Source organism: Halichoerus grypus, chromosome 11, assembly GCF_964656455.1.
Source record: "Halichoerus grypus chromosome 11, mHalGry1.hap1.1, whole genome shotgun sequence".
NCBI lineage: Eukaryota > Metazoa > Chordata > Mammalia > Carnivora > Phocidae > Halichoerus > Halichoerus grypus.
This window is the reverse complement of record NC_135722.1, coordinates 90,523,366-90,543,894: the sequence shown is the minus strand read 5'-3', so window position 1 is coordinate 90,543,894 and position 20,529 is coordinate 90,523,366. Positions and strand designations below refer to the sequence as shown.

The window sequence follows — 20,529 nt, the reverse complement described above, 5'->3', positions numbered from 1 at the left end:
AGAAATGAAGCAAAGCCTGCAGGAACGACTCCGCTATGCTGCGTATGTAGCAAACAACAGTGGGACTGCTTTTTGACGTTACGTGAGGCAGCAGTAAACAGGATGGTCAAGACCATTCAAGGACACAATGACACACAGGACACACGCACACACACACACACACACACACACACTAGATACACTACTGGGGAAAACACAAGGGCAGACTGGCCCAACTTGGAAGACACAAAAACTTATTCCGCTGATAACTCCTCTGTGCATAACTTCTCTGAAAATCCTTTATTTTCACTATGAATGTATAAACCAGGTATAAAAATCATTCTTATTATGTTATGATTACAACTGATTTTTAACACCACAGTGGCTTTTTTTAAGATTTTTAAAATTTATTTATTTGAAAGAGAGAGAGAGAGAACACAAGCAGGGGTGAAGGGAGATGCAGACTCCCCTCTGAGCAGGGAGCCCAACGTGGGGCTCGATCCCAGGACCCTGAGATCATGACCTGAGCCGAAGGCAGACGCTTAACCGACTGAGCCACCCAGGCGCCCCAACACTACAGTGTCTTAACTCCAACATTATCAACCAATTTATTCATTAATGGCTATTTCCCAACAAATTAAGAACACCAAGAATTTTCTTACAGTGCTATAACCAGTAAAGATAATTCTCAAAGAGCTCCAAATTTCTTGGCACAGTAACAGCAATGTGCGATTGAATACACAGCTTACAGACTCTGACTTAGATATATAAGTTCTGGCATATTTCTTAAAATTTTTTAGATTACACTATACTCAACGTTTCCTATGTATACAACACTAGTCATACCTTCCATCTGTAGAATACATTTTGTATGTTGCTACATCTATATACCCTCATAGCCGGACTCTTCTTGGAAAGACCTGTCATCCCTGGCTTCTATGAACAACACGAGGAGGTTTGTGTCTTGTTTTGTTTTGTTTTTTTGGTGAGATTTACAGGAGCATTACAGCTTCATTCTTTATATAATGACATAATTAATGTGGGTCTTGGAATTTTAAGAGTGCTGTGGGGTGGGGCGCCTGGGTGGCTCAGTCAGTTAAGTGTCTGCCTTCAGCTCAGATCATGATCCCAGGGTCCTGAGATTGAGTCCCACATCGGGCTCCCTGCTCAGTGGGGAGCCTGCTTCTCCCTCTCCCTCTGCTGCTCCCCCTGCTCGTGCTCTCTCCCTCTCTCTCCCTGTCAAATAAATAAATAAAATCTCTGGGGAAAAAAAAAAGAGTGCTGTGGGTTGTATCCTTAGCTTAATATTCTAAAATTTCATTAGACCCACTTCCTAAGCCAGATTGTGAGTGCAGTTGGAATCTGCAGCCTAAAAACACAAAAAAGCAGTTTCCCATTCATTTACACAAAGAAAATGTACTGTGTACTTATATTTAAGGTAACTGGGGGAAAAAAGAAGGGCGGGGGGTGATAAAGTAGAATAAGACAATAGAGACACCATGATCTCATTTCCTAAGTCTCTGACATCTTTAACTCTTGGATTATGTATAAACAAGAGCATTTAAAACTATTTTTGAGGCATAAAAAAGTTTCAAAAAGTGGCAGGAGCCCTCATTTTAAAAATAGATTTTTTTTAAATGTTATAAAATGTTTAAATATATTTTAATAATTAAATATATGTTAAATATATTTTTAAAAAATAAGTTAGTGACCTAAATGGATATATTTCTTTTTCTTAGAGAATGTCAGTCAGGTAGAACATTTACTAATTTAGTGTGGCTTAGGTTCTGTCTCTAAGGGAGGAAAAAAACTCCATAATTTTTTCCAGCTTTATGACAAACATTTTATAAGTGCTGTGTTTAGGTGGAAAAAAAAAAAAAAAAACCACGTAAAAGCTCAGGTGCACCTCTTACACAAGTTTTGCCTCATCTTTGGCAAACTCCAAAAAGGACTGTACCTAATGAAAGAGGGAATGGCGGGAAAATCCAGCAAAAGCATCCAAAATCAACACAATTTCAGCTCTCAAAATTAAGTCAAAAGCATATAGTTCACTTCAGTTTGCAAACAGAAAAGAGAGTATTTGTGTTAACTCAAAAAAAAGCCAAGTTGAAAAGAAAAAAAAAAAGTCAGAGACTAGTTTACGATTTCATTGTAAAAACTTGGAGAGGTGGCCCCTTTACTTTATATCCAAGTTAAAACAAAAAACAAAACAAAACAAAACAAAAAACTGGAGAAATTACCCTAGCAAACTTTCTTGCATTGTGAAAGCGTCATCCACCATTTTACAGTCAAATTATCTCTAAGGTACTCATAGGACCCCGAAAATACAGTTAGAAAGACAGGTAAAAGACATGAGCAACGTGCAAAACAATGGAAAAGATAGGTCTTCTCCTGAAAACTCAGTATTTATCTTTAAAAAAGGAACCACTGCCTATGAAGAAAATGGCATTACCAAGCTAAAAACTTGGTTATCAAGCTTTCCAAGAATTTACATTTAAAACCTTTCATAATGCTACATAATCATCTCCTTTTTCTCTTCCTAGCTTCCCTGCCAACCTAAGTAAGTATACCTTAAGAGTAAAGGCCCAGATGGCAGGTGTGGGTGTTCCAAAACATCAGATATTATTTTGTTTATTTGAATTACATTCTCTGCTTGAACAGCCTCAGGGCGCACATAAAACATACTACTAATTAAAATAACCAACAGCAGTACTAATAAAACATCTAAAAAGCAGCCTTTATATGGAGAGACTTTTTAGGTGCTTGCCTCCTGACCTCAGCACATGGAACAATGAAGGTGCACTTAACACTAAGCGAGGCATTTCCATTTCTGCTGCAGAAGGATCAAAAGCCAACTTAAGGCTGTGGCAAGGAAGAGAACCCTTCTTGATAAGGATGCATCATCAACACTTGGGCATAAATCTCACAGATGGAGAAAGAGCTAGCATGAGAAACCGCGAAGAAGCCATATCCCAGGATGGACAACTGCATACTGAGAATTTGCTAGATTTAATCTACAGCAGCGGTTCCCAGACATCTGGATGTCAATAAGCAGGAATACTGAAAAATAAAGCAAAGCACCTGCATGTCCCGCGTAAGCTTGCCAACAATTTGCCAAGTAAGAATACTTAAAAAAAAAAAAAAAAAAAAAAAAAAGGTCATCTGCTGTCACTGTCTCTTTAGAACAGAACAAATAGGCAAAACACTTTCAGAATAAATTTGGCTTTAGGAAGCAACTGCCGCATGTCTTTTGGTCGGCTGTTCCTCATTTTACTCCAAATATAAAATCTTCATTATAAACTATGCTGCTTTGAAGATCAATGTTGAGAAACAACTAATGAATAGACCTAAGTTTTCACTGTCTTAAATCAGTATTTTAATATTATATAAGATACATATTACATATTATACATTTGGATACATATTATATGCATATATTATACATTATCATGTGTCATATATTATACACAATTAGATAATTATATGTTAAAATATATTATACATATGTATCATAACAGCTCAATACATTCGGTTTCAAAATAGGCTAAACTATGCACCCCCTAATGGACCATTAAACACAGACATCCTGTAGCTTTTCATCGTAAATTGTCAACCAACAAATGTCCCTAAAGCAACATTTTTAATCTTCTGGGTATTGACAGGTTTCTGCCACTCAAAGATACCCAACTGGTCCCAGACTGCCATCCCTACTCTTCAGTAGTAACACTCCCCTCCAACATAGGCCAGACTTGTAGACCTTGCTGGGAAATTGGTATTTCAGAGGCAGGAAACTGACACACACCCATACATTCAACTAAAAAATTCCCATGACTCTCTCCACACACCACTCTAAAACTTCATGCTTTAAAACTTTTTTCCTCCTTCAGGAATGGGTGTGATTTTCATTTTAGTCTGACTTCCCCTGGGTCAAAATTACAGCCAAGGAGGAGTCGTTGAAGAGAAAGTGCAGAATCTGGGTTCATCTGACTCTTCATACGGTGGGAAAAAAAGAACAAGACCAGATATTTACCGGTCACATAAATGCAAAAAAATCCCACCAGACCTGGTTTAACCACTAGTTTGTCAGTTCCATGAAGGAAACGAACCATGTCTATTTTGTTCACCACTATCTACCCAACACCTGGCAAGTTTCTTGCACGAAATGAGTGCTGAATAAATGTTGATAAAGGAATAAATGTACATTGAGAGAAACCCAGCAATGTTCCCTGGGAATTACGAAGTTATTAATGTAATATGCTAATGTATGTATGTAATATGCTTAAAAACATTTCCAGTAAGCCAAAAGAGATAATATGAGAATGGTCTCTCATTACTAAGCAGCAGTTTAAAAGAATCAACACTAATGGACTATGACCTGTTTACTGAGTTTATTTGGTTTCCCATGGAAGTAAACTCCCATATTTACTTATGTTTTATTATGTAAATTTTTAAATCAATAACTAATAGCTTTGTGCTATATAATTTAATAGGTACTTAAGCCAAATGACTAACAAAGTGCATGACCCAGCATTACCAAAAAGCTACAGGCAAAAAAGAAGAGTTTAAATAACAGATGTTATCAAAAAGTCCTTTTAAACCTGAATAGAAAAGGACACTATATACAACACCAAAATCGCTCTTACTTGGCTCACACACAGAAATGACCCAGTAGGGGGTCTGCAAAGCATTCATCATGATCTTGAAAGTTCTAAAGGCATAGGACCAACAGTGGGTAAATGGAAGTCTCTGCTTTTAGGATTGTTATAAGGATTTGTAGCTAACACAATAGACTCTTCATAGACTTATGACAGAGATTGGCATTACAGACTAAAATATCAGGGTTTTTATTGTACATAGTCATGTTTCCCGCAATGTAATGTGAATTTTTGTAAGGTCAAAATCATGTAAATAAAATCCTACCACATAAAGCATTATTAAATTTAAAAGACAACTCTCGAGGAATTTCAAATATACTTAGAGAGTATTGGCCAAGTTAACTGGGTCACACCACAAATAGTTTTATAAATGTCCTTAAAACTATCAAGGGCAACCCTCTTGGGTCCCCCCCCTCCTTGGGAGCTTTGTGCTATCATTCTGCTGTCGCTCAATAAACCTTGCTTTGCTGCCCCCCCCCAAAAAACTATCAAGTCAATCTGTCCCACCTCTTAGTAATACTTTTTAAAAGTTCTGAATTTGCTTGCACTACTGGGCATTTACCCCAAAGATACAAATGTAGGGATCTGAAGGGGTACGTGCACCCCGATGTTTATAGCAGCAATGTCCACAATAGCCAAACTGTGGAAAGAGCCAAGATGTCCATCGACAGATGAATGGATAAAGAAGATGTGGTATATATATACAATGGAATATTATGCAGCCATCAAAAGGAATGAGATCTTGCCATTTGCAACGACGTGGATAGAACTGGAGGGTGTTATGCTGAGCGAAATAAGTCAATCAGAGAAAGACATGTATCATATGACCTCACTGATACGAGGAATTCTTAATCTCAGGAAACAAACAAAACAAACAAAAAAGAGGGTTGCTGGAGTAGGGGGTGGGGTGGGAGGGATGGGGTGGCTGGGTGATAGACATTGGGGAGGGAATGTGCTATGGTGAGTGCTGTGAATTGTGCAAGACTGTTGAATCACAGATCTGTACCTCTGAAACAAATAATGCAATATATGTTAAGAAAAAAAAAAGAAGAAGAAGATAGTAGGAGGGGAAGAATGAAGGGGGGGAAATCGGAGGGGGAGATGCCATGAGAGACAATGGACTCTGAAAAACAAACTGAGGGTTCTAGAGGGGAGGGGCTGGGAGGATGGGTTAGCCTGGTGATGGGTATTAAAGAGGGCACGTTCTGCATGGAGCACTGGGTGTTATGCACAAACAATGAATCATGGAACACTACATCAAAAACTAACGATGTAATGTATGGTGATTAACATAACAATAAAAAAGTAAAAAAAAAAGAAGAAGAAAAGCAGATGTGAATTACCTTCTAGCTCATGGCAGCATAAGTGTGACAAACTTGAAAAGCATGCAACGTAGCAAACAGCCTTATACAACATCATGAAACCACTTATTACAAAGATCGCATATTACTCTGGTTCAACAACAGTAAGTATTAATACATCCATACATTTCATTCCATGGGTTTGAAAGTTCCCAGTACTATACATAACAGTGCACTTTCAAAGTGATTGTCCACAAAATATTGGGCCAGTAAAAACAAGGTCATTATTAAAAAAAGAAAAATAATATTAATTGTGCTTCAAATCAAAAGAGCCAAATCAAATAGGCAAGTGAAATATAAAATAAGCATAAGAATCTTTCTACTATTAAACAATACTGATAATCTAAAAAAATTTTTAAGGATTTTAAATGTTTCAGTTATATTGGTTTTGTGGTTATGTATTTATTTTGTAAATTTTAGTTTTCTAAGAATTTTGCATCTAGTTTATTTTGTATATACTTAAGAGATTAGTAATAAAAATAATTTAATCAACATTAGTTTACAAGAATTTTTCCCTTTGAAAAAGTCATACATTATCCAAGTTTGAGCCCTAACCCCTTTTTAGCAAAATACAAGCAATTATCATCTCAGTTAAGACACTCAGTTAACTAATCAAACACACAGCTAATTTCCTTGATCACACACATCCCTACAGATCTGAGCTGAGAGTGGGGGTGGGAAATAGGACAAGAATTACAGTTTCAAACACAAGATTCACAGTCCCCCAAATCAAAACAGTTAAAAGAATCCTATAAATGCTACCTATCTCCATAGCCACCAAGACCACTACCCTAAGAAAACTACAAATGCAATACAATCAAGCTTAATCCTCTACGTTACAGGTCCCAGAAGGAATATCTTAAAGTCTATGCATTTGCAGAGTTCTGGCACGACGTTTTCTCCTGCAAACACGTTCAGTATCACTACAAACATTACTGTGCTTCCCTGGAAACCCGGATTCCAGTGATAAAAATCCAATAATGAGGCCAACCTGTGGGGTAGAAGAAACAGATGGAATCCTCAACACTTAACTGATTCTACAACTCCTTCTTGGGATCCCCCTCCACACTTGAGGAAAACATACTTACCTTGGCCAGCCAGAAACAGAATAGGGGAGTTGCCGGGTGGGGCTGACAACAGTGTGCATAACTGGCCCATCTCCAAGTCAAATATCTGCATCTGATGATCCCACGTCTATCCTATTTCTTTTCTGGGAACAACCTGGGAATGGCACTTTATTGGTGGTCGTTAATGCTACCAATCCCAGTGAAGGGTTTATCTGTTCTGACCATATGTAAGCCCAAAAGAAAAGAAATGTAAAAGGACATAAGACTCAAGCTCATTCAGTATACATATAAGAATTCCAGAAAGCACTGGGATTTCCCTTAGATGACAACACTTGTTGGAGAAATTATCAAGAGAAAAGTTAGCAAAGGGTTCCAAAGACAGGTAGCCCTTGCTTCTAAGAACATGTCAATAAGGGTAGGTATGAAGTACATCTCTCACAAAGTGAATTTTATTTTCCTGGTATTAAACTTATAAGTTTATTTATACTGAGTTTGGGGATATAGGAAGGGGAAAGGGGAGATCACAAAGTTACAAAATTGAACAGGTGGAGCAAGAAAGTCAAATGGCATGCAGTTATTTGGAGATTCACAGAAATTTACCCAAAAGTTCCCAGTTAGCTTTCTTCGCTATGTACCAGGTTCTAACCGATCCAAAACCAGAAACGTATCATCAGTTCTAGCTTATTCCCACATTGGTAGCTCCGCAGAGTTTAATCCCGACTCATTTGATTTTGATTCAACAGTCTAATTCAGCGATGTCACAATAACATCCTATTTTGTGGATATAAACCCCCATCTCAGGGACAGCAATTCTATCAGAATAGCAACTCTCACCCTCCAGGAGCACCTACCACACACTGATCACAGGGTCTGAACACTAAATGACAGAGCCCAGGAGCCTGATGAGCTTTCATTCATTCCCGTTATACAGGTGAAGAAACTAAAGCACAGGGAGGTTATGTCATGAGACTACAGGGGAGTCTGGCTTTGACACCAGGTACTCACTCTCTTGAGCTTACCCTCATCTAAACCCTTACAATACAATGCCTGAAAATTCCCAGGTTAAGAAAATTCCATTTACAGAAAACTAATTCACTCTCAATTCAGCTGTTTCATTAATCTGGAAATTGCACATGCTAAGTTTACTTAAAACAAGGTGTAGGGGTGGGGGAGGTGTCTGGCAGTCCAATCCTGACTAGGCAGCCTATGAATGACAAGACCGTATGTAGAATCTTGGTTTAAAGCATCTCAAGAACATTGGGCACATTCAAGTCACACTATCAATCTGTTGGGAAAAAGAAGAAAAAACGCAGCAAAGAAATGAACCACAACACTCCATGGCCCAAATATGCTATGACAATTGTCCAAACTATTTTCGTATAGTTAGAGAGCAAGGGGTTGAAAAAAATTAAAATTAAAGCCGAAAACTTTTTCAAATAACTCAATTTCATAAGAGAACAAAGAGGAAAATTCTTTATTGGTTAAAACTTCCACTAAAGAATATCAAAGAAACAGGGCACCTGGGTGGCTCAGTCGGTTAAGCGGCTGCCTTCTGCTCAGGTCATGATCCCAGGGTCCTGGGATCGAGCCCCACATAGGGCTCCCTGCTCAGTGGGGAGTCTGCTTCTCCCTCTCCCTCTGCTGCTCCCCCTGCCTGTGCTCTCTAGCTCTCTGTGTCAAATAAATAAAAAAATCTTAAAAAAAAAAAAAAAAAGAATATCAAAGAAAACTATGTTTAAAAGATGTTGAAAATATGAGGCAGGAACTCTAAATTTTCAAGAATTTAATCATGTAAAAGCCAAATTAACCTGCTGACATAAAAATATTATTTTGAAGCCATTTAATCATTACCCAAAAAACATACAAATTAATACATATTAATCGCTACAGACAAAACTACATTATAGACTTGGCTTATACTTGGTAATTAGAGATCTGAACAAGTATTCATTCTTGTTCAGTTCTTCTCCTTTAAAAAAAAAAAGGCTTACAGACAAACTTCATCAATCATTAAGAGGGCCTGGTTCTGATATTATATGAGCTCTGTCAACTTTAATCAAATTGCTTGCCAGATCGTAGATAAGTAATGACTTGCTTAGGTTAAGCAAGGCCAGAGTTTTCCTTCTATAGTATATACATCTCCAGAGTGAAAATAAACAGCCTCACACCTCTTACTGGGAGCTGGTCTCTGTTGGTATTACAACTCACTCTTCACTCCAATGAAGGAGGAGGGGCAAGATTTGCCTTTAGGAATATCTATGTTTCCTTCTTTCCTTCTCAATCTGGTCATCAAAACCACTTTTAAACCATTTCATTCAATAGTTACAACTGGTTTGATTTTCACCAAAATGACACAAATTGGCTGTCACTAAACACCTTAGCATTAATATTTGTTTTAGCCAACATGATACAGTGATACAAAATGAAAGGGAAATAACAACTGACCAAAACAACATTAAAAGGCTCACTTAAAACTGCAAAGCGTGAATTCATTTTCCTACATATCCAAGAAATGAAAAACAAATTATGTCTCGATATCATCCGTCATGTTTTGGATACAGGGGTATCGTGGAACAATTGTTAAAAGAAAGAGCGTATCAATTTAGATTTTATATTCATTCCATAATCAAAGACCCAAATATAAAATGAGATTTATTTCTAAAAAGCTCCCTTTGCTATTTTGCTTACTTTACGTGGAATTGGAAAGGGCTTTCAAACTTCATTTTCAGCTGGGACATTCTATTACAGAATTTCTAAGCACCCAAGTACCTGCTCTAAAGAAATGTGCTAGAAAGCAAGGGTCTCTTTGGCTAGAAATAAAAATAAAGTGACCTCTGTAAAGGAAAGAGTTTAAAAATCCAAGACACCAGGAAATCAATTTTACCTTAGGCAAAATTCATTTCCATTACTTCCCTTAGGTCAATAGAATGTATAACACAGAGTCTGTGGCTTAGAAATGTCAAAGAGAAAAAAAAAAATAACCAATTTAGAAGTATTTTATTCTATTCCTAAGCACAGACAAGTGTGCAATTATAACCTACTTTAAGCTTAAAAAGAAAGACTACGGTTTCAAAGAACCTCTTTTCCCAACATCCAAGAGATTTTAAAGATCATCTAACTTTGACCTACATTAAAACTCTCATATCTGATACTAATGCTCAATCACATATTGTCTTCATGGTTTCCATTCTCATGAAAATTTTACTACCTCATATATTTAAGCAGAAAAGCAAACACACACCAGAACTGTAAAACACTCTGCAAAGTACAAAGGGCTGTATAAAAGTTATTTAAGAAATGATCACCATCAGAAACGGGAGAAAATTATTCTGTGTGTGGAATAAAAAGAACCACAAGACAGGAGTAGTAATTGCTGGAACGGGCCACTCCCCTGCAAGGAGCTAAGTGAGCACGGGGCAGGGGTGTGATGGTTCTGCTGACGCCCGCCTGTGCATGCAACACCAGACAGGACAGTCCTTTGCTTTCCCAGTCCTCTGGAGGCACCATTCTTGTACGTCTGCAGGGCACCCAAACAGACAAAGTGCCCCGGTCTGCAAAAGCAATACGCTAGTCCTTCATCACCATGTTCCTTACTGTTAAATTGCCCCAGTACACAGGCCGTACATTCACTCCAGGTAAATCAGACACAAAAGAAGTTAGTATTTCTCAGTGAATTAGAAGGAACTTTTACAAGTAAATGGGGACTTCGTTTGCCTACTAAATGTCAAGTGGAAGGATTTTTTGCCAGAAGACTCACATTTCCGCATGAAGGGGGAAAAAGTCTTAATTGCAGAAATGAATGAAAAACTCAAAACTGAGTTTCTCTTTCTAGTGTGTTGAAGGCCTCAGGAGTTTGTTCGATGGGTGGTGCCTGTTGACCTGATTCCATGACCAGCTGACATCTGTGATCACAACTAATTAAGGATTCTGTATCTATGTACAACTAGCTAAGAAAACACGCATCTGATCTTTGTCTTACAGGGTTAATCATTTCCTTATCTTTTCCCTGATTACCTCCTATCTCAAAGAGAGATCCCAAAATATGTGGGGTGGGATACAGCCCAGACTTAGAAGGGTCACATTTAGAAACCCACTTTGGGAGCTGGTTACAAGAACCCCAACTGACAACAGTAAGATGTATGTAGTCAAATCCCAGAGCTAAAATTTACTTGATGCCACAAAACACTGATATCAATCTCTGCACAAGCTGTATTGTATGATTAAAAACCCCACTGTGGCTGCTGGCATAGTAATAAATGTGAAATTATTTTAAGACCTAACCACTATGACAATAGCTCTTTTAAAATGCACCCTCAAACACAAAAGAAGTAACAAATAATGACAACTGTGTTTGCTAGCCTAATAGGAGACAACAGTTAACAACCCATCTTATAATGACTCAAAACTGGCTTTAGTTAGCCATGGGATTAAAAAAAAAAAATTAGCTCTAAAATGTATGATGAAAATTATATGAAAGACCTATATAGGTCTATAGTCAAAACATGAGTATTGCAATTTCTTTTAAAAGAGAAATCCAACTAAAACACAAATCTAAAACATGATGACTAGAGCTTGGAATTAGAAATTCAGGGTAGAATTTTGATGTCTTTATTTTAATCTCAAAAAGGATTTGACCATAAAAAAAGAAAATATGCCTAACCATCAATAAATAGGAATCAAAAGATTGGATGAAGAGATCAGAACCATTCTAACTATAATATGACTTGAAAACATGTTAAGTAGAAGTATCTACTTAGAATTAGGTTTGGGGGTGCCTGGGTGGCTCAGTTGGTTAAGCATCTGCCTTCGGCTCAGGTCATGATCCCAGGGTCCTGGGATCAAGCCCCGCATGGGGCTCCCTGCTTCTCCCTGTCCCTCTGTTTCTGTGCACTCTCTCTCTCTCTCTCAAATAAATAAATCTTTAAAAAAATTAGTTTTGAAATATACTTTAACCCATCAGAACTATAGTCCTCCTTACTGTAAAACGAAACCCCTAATTCCATTTTGGATGAACATCCAAGATTTAATGGAAGAAATAAAATGAGCTTGTTTAAAAAGGTGATCACAGTAAGATGAACCCACAAGGTAAATCATGGAAAGAACACAGTAGTTAGACTTTAGTATGGTTCTACTCAAGAGTTTAATGGTCTATCGAGAACAATGAAAGTATCTTCTCAGTATTTAGTAATCTCTGGATCTACTGGACCTACTGCTCAGATGCCTGGACACCAAACTGAAATCCTGGTATATGAGCTATCATTAAATCATGGTAACGTCTGAGGCACCTGGGTGGTGTGGTCCAGTTAGTGTCCACCTCTTGGTTTTGGCTCAGGTCCTGATCTCAGGGTCCTGAGATTGAGCCCCTCGTGGGGCTCTGCACTCAGCGTGAGCCTGCTTCTCCCTCTTCCTCCCTCTCTGCCCCCCGGCCCTGCTCTCTCAAATAAATAAATCTTTAAAAAAGAATCATGGTAACATCTAAAAATCTAATTTCACAACAAGAGTGAATAGGGTAAAACAGGCAGGAGGAAACACTATGTTCAATCAAACTGAATTAACTGGTAACACGATGTTATTTTAGGGGTGATTATAAAAAGGATTAAATAGCACCTTTTCTACAAAATTTTACTGTCGCATTTGTAATCACACCCAGACATTCACCATCACGTGACGATTTTATAAGCCAATCATCAAACTTTTTCAACATATTGCAAGTGAGGTCATATCAGGCCAGATAATGAAGTTTAACTCCACTTTATGGATGAGGATTCTTCATTCCCACCCTCATGTTCTCCTAGTCACCAAACTGAAAGGAAGAGTTTAAATGACTAAAACCGAGGTGAGTGATAAACAGCATGTCCGTTTCAGCTGAAACTACCTTCACTCCCTAATTCTTATTGCCTGTTACTCACTGTGTTATTTTGTTATACACACACCCTGAGGCCAGAACCATGAAAATAAGCCAAAATAAATGGACAAGAAACATGTCTTATCCCTAGCTTATGATGCTATTTTTGTTTTTATTGGCATAAAAGAGGCTGCCAAGTTCTGATGTCACTACAGTAATTTCATGGCCTGATAAAAGTAGTATTTTATCCATTAAACATTTGTCCCCCTTGCCAAATTTACCTCCAACCAGGCAGTGTGTACAATTACTCATTGAACAGATATCAAATTATAGTAAAATAGAGAATACTAATTACTTTTACTGATACCATAAAAAGCCAATAACTGTCAGGCATTTCCCTGGCAAGAGACAGAAGCCAGAATGCACTTTTTAGTACCTATATATCCAAGAGAACACCTGCAATGCTGAGTATTTTAAAAACAGACAGGACTTGACATCAGCTCTCTAGACACCAAATGCTGCACAGAAGAAAAATACACATTTTAAATATAAAAAAATTGTTTAAAACTTCATCCATTTACAATTTTAAAAAGAAAAAAAAATTTTTACATTTTTTTAAAGTTTTATTTTATTATGTTAGTCACCATACATTACATCATTAGTTTTTGATGTAGTGTTCCATGATTCATTGTTTGTGTATAACACCCAGTGCTCCATGCAATACAAGCCCTCCTTGATATCCATCAGCGGGCTAACCCATCCCCCTAACCCCCTAAAAAGAAAAAAAAATTTAAAGAAAAAAATAAAATTGTTAAAACATCATGCATGAATTCCAATAATAATGTGACATTTAACTATTTTTTCTTTATCTAAAGCATTATCTTCATTATTTGAAGCTGTGCTTGACATGCAGAATCACTGACTTTTTTTTTTTTTTTTTGATCTCACATTCTGAATCTCCTCTCATCCTTCTCCCAAATTTTAAAAAGAATGCTGGAGGGGTAAAAGGTAGCGGTAACAGAGAAGAGATAAGAGAGACCTGCTTAGAGCCAGGGAGGGCATGGAGGCTTTATGTGTGTACATAAACACAAAGCTGTAAAAACTCAATCTACTATACTTTTCTGCTTTATAAAATAGGGAAGATACTATTTTGGTGATTCAGGATTCTACACTCCCTTCAATCATTCTAAATATCAATTATTAACATATATTTACAGATATAAGATGTGTACATGGTTGGATTAAATAACTATGGATCTCAGAAAATGTCCCAAATATAGTTCTATTGATGGGATAAGTCACTAGTATTGGCCTTTCCCCCAAAATTCAAGTATAGAAAAGTAGGGTGGAGGAGAGAAGGCAGAGAGCAAAGACGTATATTTCTTCATTTTGACTGTACATTTGTTGTAGGAGTGAAGAAATAACTGGGCCAGCGGATGGCCTCAAGGAAATTCTCAGATGTGCCCCTCCATAAAAAGGAGGCAAATACTATCCTTGTAAAGCATTATCATTTCTGACACTTACATACTTATAACATTGGAAATGTCCTTATCTTCTCTTTAAGTAAGAAAAAGAATATTTGACATTTACTTATTAGTGACAAACGAAGAATTACATTTAAAGTTAAAAGAGCCGGGGCGCCTGGGTGGCTCAGTTGGTTAAGCAACTGCCTTCGGCTCAGGTCATGATCCTGGAGTCCCGGGATCGAGTCCCGCATTGGGCTCTCTGCTCGGCAGGGAGTCTGCTTCTCCCTCTGACCCTCCTCCCTCTCGTGCTCTCTGTCTCTCATTCTCTCTCTCTCAAATAAATAAATAAAATCTTTAAAAAAAAATAAAAATAAAAAATAAAGTTAAAAGAGCCGACAAGTAGAGGCAGTCCTCAACTTTAAACCAGGGTTGGTTTGAGAAAATTTATTTCTTCAATGGCTGTTTGGAAATTTGTAACACATTTTTCTCCCTCCAAAATTACATATGGATGGGTTAACGCAGAATCACTCCTTCAGAAAAGACCATTCCATGGAGTCTTAGTACTGTAAGGGGCCATTAGAGGTCACCTGGTTCAATCTCTCACCCAAGGAAGAGATCGCTTCCACAGTGTCTTCAGCAAATGTCTAGTAATAGGAGCTCATGTCCCCTCAAAAGAGCATTTTCTATCATGAGGCAGTACTATTTGTCACAGTTCTTCCTTCTTTTGAACCAAGATCTGCATCTTTTGAGTGCCCCTACAGGACAAAAGATGAATCATATATCACTATTTCAACTCTCCCCACCCCCCTGAAATCTGGGCCACTGGTGGTCTGCTTTAAGAAGAAAAGGGGACAACTTGCCTCTCTGGAGTCCAGGGGAACCCATCCCTGCACACAGCTATATGTGAAGAATGACCTCATGTCAGGGAGTACGAAATAATAAGATTTAATAAAATTACAAGAGCTGAAAAATACAATGTCTCCTGAGAGAGAAGTGGCTTATGTTCAAGCAGAACATCCAGAAAATCCTTCCTCAACATTTCCAAAAACAGAAATACAAGCTATTTACCTCAACCACAACCCCCTCCAAAATTTAAGAAACAAACAAGCAGCCTTCTAATTCAATGACATCACCTTGTATTCTTATTTCACTGTTTGGTGAAATACATTTTATTTAGCACATTAGGGAATTCCAACAACACGGACAGAAATTTTAGACACATAGGCATTGTCTGACAGCAAATAAGCCAAAACCTTCTCCCTGAAGGGGGGTACAGTCCTGTTCTTCAAAATTTTTCCGTAGCATAACAACATCTTAGCTCCACTTTCTTCCATTTTGGGTGTATTTTTTTTTTTTTTTTTTTTTAAGAATATTGTGTTGTTCTGTTTTCTTCTAAAAGAGTATCACGCTAATGCCGGGTTAGTGGTTTCTTCTGTCATTTCTAAGTATTGATTATGGATTAAATGCTAAGCACGAAAGATATAAGCTACCTTAGGTGGTCCTTCTTCTCTGCTTTGAGGGTCTCTTCCTTCCCTTCTAAAAAGACACACACACAAGGGGCGCCTAGGTGGCTCAGTTGGTTAAGTGTTCAACTCTTCATTTCAGCTCAGGTTGTGATCTCAGGGTCTTGAGATCAAGCCCTGTGTCAGGCTCTGAGCTGGGTGTGGAGCCTGCTTAAGATTCGCTCTCCTTTCCCTCTGCCCCTCCCCCTCCCCACTCACACACACACACTCTCTCAAAAAAATAAAAATTAAAAATAAAACAAAAAATTAAAAAATAAAACACACACACGCACAAAAGAACACAGTTATCAATGGATTTGCTTTATGTAATTGTGACTAAGAGTAATTATATTACCTTCACCCAATTTTATGTACAAAAATAAGGTCATGGTAATTTTTCTAAGCTAGCCACTAGGATCTGATTGTCAAATAATTTAGGGAGAGGTGCTATTTTCTTTTTTTTTCCAACAGCCACATACCCAATGTGCCAATAAAATGACTACAAATTTCAAAACACACCAAAGATGCTATAACAATTTAAAAAGCACAAATTACTACCATACACAGTAACGTAGATGAATCTCGTAGACATAATGAGCAGTGCGAGAAAGCAGATATAAAAGAGTATATACCATATGAATCCATTTTTATAAACATAGTTTGAGAACAGGCCAAACTAATGTATGGTGAGACTAGTTAGAACAGTGGTGGCAGTCCTAAATTAGTCGGGGAAGGGGCATCAAGGAGCCTTCCGAGGTGAAAGAAATATTCTAGATCCTGATCTGGGTAATAGTTACTACACATATGTGCATATATAAAACTTCATCTAGCTGTTCGCTTAGGGTACATTAACTGTACACTCATGTACATTCTTACACAATCAATTATAAAAATGCAACATTGTTTCCATGTGCCTTTTCAGTTCAACTGCAAAATTAAGAAAATGGTAGCATACTATAACTATAACAGTTGCGTGTACCCAAACCACTACTTCTGAGAATTCCTTACTAGTTAGTACTTCAAAGAAACTACTCTGGATCAAAGTAATAGACTAATGTGTACGGGAGGAGTTACTAAAAGTAACAGTAGCTAACCCTTAGAGACGTTTTAGTATATCCAAGCAATTTACTTTCATTATCCCATGGAGTCCCCACAACAGTGTTAAGAGATATTATTGTCATCCCCATTTTATAGATGAGGAAACCAAGATTTCGGTCAAGCCCCGGCTCACATTAAAAAAAAAAAAAAGGTGAGCCGGTCTCTAACAAGAATATGTACCTGAAAAGCAAGCTTTATGTGTCAACTTTTTCATTCTGTTTGTAGTACGGTAATCTAAAAATAAAACCAACCAGGCAGTTGTCAGCAACAGAACAGAAAGCAGAATGTATCTCAGTTCAGTCATATAACCAGGCTATTTCTTTCCCCTCTGAATTCGGATACAAGGAACTTCACCGTTCCTTCACTCTGTGATTGAAAGGCACATCGCTGGCTCTCCAGAACTGAAGTCCCTACTCACATTCCAACTGATATGTAGCAGATCAAAATGTGTTTTGGGGTAGTTTTTTTTTTTTATGATCTCTGGTCATCAAAATATATCACACAGCAAAAAAAAAGTCTGAACAACTGTGAACCAAGACAGGCACACTGCTGACTTTAGTCTTTACGCCAATTCATTCAAGAGTCCTTTCAAGGTGGCTGTACTAGAGAAGGGATACCCGGGATTAAGGTGGGAAAGACTTAAATGTAGTCTCTAAAAGGCTTCTTTATTTTCCCAACACTCTGTATTGTGAGGAGAATCTGGGAGAGGACTACATGGTGGTAGGATAGAAAGCACTGTGACAGGACATGATTTTAATCAGGAACAAAATATATCAAATTAACTACCGAATAAGCTACAGCATTCTGCATCAGTTGAAAACTAGCACTGGAATTCACATGCATGTTTAACTCTTCTGGGAATATGAAAATCAATTAACGATACCATCCAAGATTCAGAACTGCTCCTCCTGGAAAAGTACACAAGCAACAAACTGGACTAATATCCCAAAAAATGTTTGTATCCAAAAATTATTTGGGGCGGCTGTGGCGGGGGGGGGGGGTGAGGGGGGAGGCGGGCAGGGAAGGAAGACACACTCATGTTTCTCAAAAATTTTGCTCCAAAGATTTTACAGAATATTTTTGGTAGATATATTTTCATTTACTTGCAGCTGTTAGTGAGTCTGCAAAGCAATGCCTTAAAAGATACTAGAAATCAGAACTCTCAAAAAGACAACAGGAAAGAAACATATCCTCCATGAATTTAAATTCTGTAATAATGTAACAAGAATGCAATAAAATCATATAAAAACAAAAGAGCACACTAAAATATGCCTATCCAAATGAGCATTTCATCTCTGCAAAGCAATTGGCTTTTTTTATGGGAATAAAAGTCTGATTTTGTTCTCAGTTTAAAAAGTTATTAGAACAATACATCGGTCCTTCCAGGCAAGACCAAACTGTAACACAATTTTACATATTTATCAAAAGATCATTCAGAGAAAACTTACCAAGGCTGCAACGTGTATATGCTTGTGCTTGAGAGGGAAAGCAGAGAAGCGACTTTCTGTACTTACAGTGGCGTTCGGTTCAGTGCTAAAAACACATCCCCACACAGTCCTGCTTGGAAGAAAGTCCTGACTAGCAATCTGCCTTGGGGTTGGGCTTTTCTCTTACAAGATAAGCTGTTAAGTCATGCCTTGATTTTAGATCTGCTAACATATGGAGTCTTCTAATGTAGCCTCTCTCCACCCCCTCCCTCCACCGCCCCATCACCGCTCAGCTCCACTCCCTCTCCACACACACACATACACACATACAAAAAAGGCACTGCAGGGCAGAAATTCCTCAGGTGCTCGCTAATGGAATTCCCAGGGTCCTGGAGCCGCTTCGGGGATCAAGAGATCTCATAGCCCCTGCTGGGGTAAGGAGCTGCGAGTCTGTTCCATTTAATCAAATACAGAATGAATTTTCAGCTCTATTCACTAGCTTGTCTCCCGGGCTCTCAAAAGGCACCAGGAAGCTAGAATCACACACATGTGGGTCTTTTAGGCAAGTATAATTAGTTTGATTTTAAAAAGCCACATTAATAATATCACCTCAGGACCATTATTCAGAGGACAGATGACAATGATACTGTATGTTTTAAGCCAGACAATGGGGGAAAGAGCACAAACAACGACGAAAAACTTGAAGGTTTAAAGAAAAAAAAAAAACCAACAAACCAGTTTTTCACTTAATTGTAATCCAATAGTTTTAAATTACATGAAGGATATTCCGTATACCATCTTTTAATTTTAATTGAGAAGAATCAAAGCCCTTCTCCTCAGTCTCTTAAAAATGAATTAGTGCCATATACACAACAAAAATTTATAAATGGAATGTTTATAAATAAATGGAATGCTTACATGCAATATAAAATCTTGAATAAAAACAATAAAACATTCTCTAATTCAATCAAAGTTAATAAAACTTCGGGGGGGGGGGAAGCACTCATCAAAGATCACCATAAAATCAAGTCCTTCAAAGCAATCTATTTAGCAACCAGACTCCAAATTCTCTTTCTAATCTAATTAGTTCCTATTAAGTAGTAAGATCATATATCTAAAGAAAGACTACCTGTGTAGACAACTCATCTGCTCTTCTGATGTGCTGTCTTTTCTATTCTTCTACATAGTACAAATGCTAATTACAAGGCCATAGCTAATGTAATTACATGTTATAAATAAGCAATTTTTCAATTAGTTATTTTTAATTTCCTATCCCAGCCTAATTTCACTAAGATACTGTTGAATTCCTGAAATCATTTCCCCAGGATATGCTTAGACACAATCACCAATTTTTGGTCTAAATTTGTGCAAAAGAAACATTCCTAGAGAAGAAAATGTTTACTTCAACTTATATTTTGACAAACCCATAAATGAGATCATCTAGAAAGTTATGAGAGCATAAGGGCAAAGTGGAAAAGAGAAAAGCAGGAGAACTAGTCAACAAATTTTACCTGACCTCTTTAGAGCTGAGCCCCATGACAGACGTTTCTATTCCCATACAAAGCCTCCATCTCTATATATACCTTGCTGATGGGGGGGGGGGGGCGGTTCCTATCTTCAAGTGAACTTAATTCCTTTCTTGCAAAGAAGGCAAAGGGTAAGATTGATTTAGAAGCCAACCTACACAAGCTAGATCAGTATGCTCCAAGTCCTAAGGGTTCTTTGTACTTCCCTGCTTGAGAGTCAGAGCTGTTTAAGTACTTTCCACAGAAGAGGAGGTTGATGAGAACCATAGCAATCAATCAAAGCATCCCAAGTGAGTTACTACACAAACAATAGCACAGTACCTCTAGTAACTGATTTTCCTGGTTGACTAAACTATTCAAACAAAGACAGACTTCCAAATACTGTATCCGAGTTTTTGCATGAAAGTTAAACAATATACACTTGTGTGTTTTTTATAGAAATATAAATGTTTCTGCTCTACCCACTGCCAAGCACACACCCAGTGCACGTCTTTACAAAATGAAACAGGTTTTCTCCATCCTTCTCATATAACTTAAAGTATGAGGCAGTTTATTTCAACATGTGCATAACAGAAACTACAGTATTTGGTGCCTCTCTGGGTT

The 20,529-nt window shown here is 37.7% G+C and overlaps 1 protein-coding gene across 15 annotated transcripts in view; it reads right to left on the bottom strand.

Annotated features, from left to right (window-relative positions):
• The window catches only part of CDON (cell adhesion associated, oncogene regulated), a 113,944-nt gene that overhangs the window by 76,939 nt on the left and 16,476 nt on the right, over positions 1-20,529 (bottom strand). Inside the window, exon 1 of one of the 15 annotated variants that reach the window (XM_036099275.2) lies at positions 19,917-19,945. The exons of 12 other annotated variants lie outside the window; for them this stretch is intronic. The gene's annotated coding sequence lies outside the window, so the exon portion shown is untranslated. Of the gene's footprint in view, positions 1-18,421; positions 18,647-19,911; positions 19,946-20,529 lie in introns of those variants that run through there. 2 more of the 15 variants (XM_078058785.1, XM_036099269.2) reach the window with 2 other exon arrangements.